Source organism: Meriones unguiculatus, assembly GCF_030254825.1.
Source record: "Meriones unguiculatus strain TT.TT164.6M chromosome 13 unlocalized genomic scaffold, Bangor_MerUng_6.1 Chr13_unordered_Scaffold_72, whole genome shotgun sequence".
Taxonomy (NCBI): Eukaryota; Metazoa; Chordata; class Mammalia; order Rodentia; family Muridae; genus Meriones; species Meriones unguiculatus.
In genome coordinates, this window is record NW_026843676.1 from 93,931 (window position 1) to 96,960 (window position 3,030).

Consider the following 3,030-nt stretch of genomic DNA (forward strand, 5'->3'; position numbering starts at 1 on the left):
CTGTCATCTGAACTGGTGAGCTTTTGGGGCTTTTTACTCTTGGAGTTGAGGTGAGTAGGATGGTCAGATGGGTGCTTTCTCTGCCTCTCTTCACTGGAAGGTTTTAAAATAGAATAATTGGAATTTTCATTCTTTTATAACAACATTAGCATTCTGTGTGCCCATAGGGGTTAGGGCAAAGCTAGAATGCCTCTGCTATCAGCATCATTTGATCTTTGATCCACTGGTAGAGGAGCTACTACTGTCCTAAGACTCAGCTGTATTGTTCAAGCTAATGAGGGATTCTGGGTAGGCCTAGCAGTCAGGAGCAATAGTGAGAGGTAATTTATGGGTTTGTTTTGGGATTTTCCTCTGATATAGCTCTAAAGAGCTGTGAGTGAGACCAGAGGCCATGTCATGCTGAGTGTGGGGCCATTGTCCCCAGGCCAGGAATAGCAGGCTCCTGAGCTATCACAGCCTGATCTGCTTTGAATGAGATGGACTGTGGTTCAGGCTGTGGTTCTGTTGGTCTCCATGTGGTGATCTTGACAGAGACCCTTGGCCTCTGACCCTTCCTGAGTGTTGATTGTCCAGAGAAGTGAGGACTTTGCCGCCTGGGCAGTAGAAAATTGTGGTGCTTATAATATCACTATCTAGTGTACACACGCAAGCATAAGTTTTGCAGTGGACAGATTGGAAAACTGAAGGTCTCATTTCTAGAAATGATTAATGTTGTATTCCACATAGAGATTTGCATAACAAATTTTACAACTCGTTTTGAACCTGGAAGAAAAGAGGGGTGGTGGTCATCTTTCAGCAATACTTGATTACATTTTTTTAACCTTTCAACTACCACCAGTCACAATGGCATGATTTAGAGAAATTCAATTCCAGGGTACAAAAGGAATTTCTGAGATGCAGAATTTTGTCAGGTGTGCCTGGTTTTAAATAAGAGGATAGGAAATATTCCACATATTGTGACATAAATCATGCAGAAGGAAACAGAAACTAAATTATTCTCCATCATTTTTTGTGTGTGAGTGTCTGCAAGGGCTGGGCTGTGCCTGAACCCACAAGGGGACATGAGGGACTGCAAGCCATAGCCCAGCTTATGATCACCTCCATTTTTTAAGAGACTTCTAAAGCAAAAGGACTCTCTGTAAAGGAGGTTAGTAGTAGCTGGAGGGTCAGGAAAATATAACTGTTTAGGTGTCACTTTGAGTTTGTCTTGTAGCAGTTGTGAAATCTGTGTTTATTTAATTTGTATTAATTAGAAAATCAAAGGTATCTCTGGTTCCATGCCAATTTTTCATGCTAGGAATTACTTATGTCTTTTCATGTTAGCTTGGCTATATTTTAGGCTTATTTTTTGGGCTTTTTTTTTCTCACCCCCTTATTCTTTCACAAACACTGTACACATTCTTGATTATTGAAGTTTGTAGTAAGTACAAAAGTCACATCATGCCAGAAGATTATGAGATTCATGGCAATGGAATCATCCCTTATTTTTCTGTTTTCCTCTGTTTCTTACCAGGTGGCTTTTCTGATATGAGATAGAGATTTTGTATTGTTCTTTAGCAATCACATAAAGACAATTTGCACTTATATCTGTAGAAGACAGAAGAGATAACATGAAGGTGAGTGATACTAGTTGGCCAGTTTACTCCTTCTCTTTTCACATTTTTTTTTGGTGATCTGTCATTTTCTTCAGAAGTTTCATGTATCCAGTGGTCTCCATATTCTTTAGTTGGATGATTTTATTCTCCTGAAAAGATTAAATCAAAACCCTGCCCCATCCCTAATTCTGGGGTGAGGGTTGTAGCTTTTTAGGCATGTTATATCTTTTATAGAGCAAAATGTTTTTTTCGAAATAGAAAAAGTATAATATCTCAATTAAAGTTAAAAAAATCTTTGAAAGTTTCCAAATATACCTTAAAGTGTATTTATTTCTAGATAATAAAGGATATTCACTTTGATTTTCAGCCTGCCTTTTACAAGCAGCTTTTAAATAAAATCAGTGTAAATCCTGTGTGCCTGCCTCTGCCTCCCAGGTGGTATGAAAAGGCACGTGCCTCCCAAATGCTGGGATTAAGGCTATGAACCACCAACACCCTGTCATTGTAACTCCTGAATTTAGAAAACAACTAATTAATATAGAACTGCTTGTCTCTTCTGGGATTAAATGCATGGTCTATCACCATGCTGCTCAGATATGTTATAGTCACTCCAAATTATTCCAACTCAAAAAATTTATACCTTAGAATTTACTTAAAACTTTTTAAAGCTCTTAACTGTTTTTAATATGAAACAACAAAAGTATCTTTTTTATTTAAGAAAAAAAAAACTTCAGTCTTTATTAAGTTAGTTTGGAGTGAATGACCACACTGTCTGATGAAAAGTTACCTCTGCTTATTCAGGAGATCTCCACTATTAAAATCTAATCATTATCAATTTTGTTAGGATCCTCCTTTCTTTTCCTGTGGTAACATTTGGTTTTACCAGTGAAGACATAGTTCAGTAATTTCTCACTGTCTACTCCTTTTAGTTTTGTTTACTTCATTTTTTTTTCTAGAGTATTTAGGTGTGCTGTTAAGTTGCTACTAAGAGATCTTTCTGATTATTTTTTCTGAATGTACTTAGTGGTATGAACTGTCTTCTGGTCAACAATTCCGTTGTGTACTATGACATTTGATATCTTATGTATTCATTTCATTGACTTTTAGAAAGTCTTTAATTTCTTTATTTCAGTTTTGATCCAATTTTTATTTAATAGAGTGTTGTTCAATTTTTATGAGTTTGTAAGCTTTCTATTGTTTTTGTTATTGGTGATGTGCTGCTTTAAACCTTAGTGGTCTGATAGGATGCAGGAGGTTATTAAAAGTTTCTTATATCTTTTGAGACTTCCACAGTTCAAGTATATCATCAATTATGGAGAACAATATATGTGTTGCTGAGAAGAGAGAACAATCTTTTTGTTTGGGTGGATGTTCTGTAAACATCATTTGGGTAGTGTTTTGATGTCAGTTATCTGGACCATTTCTCTGTTCAGTT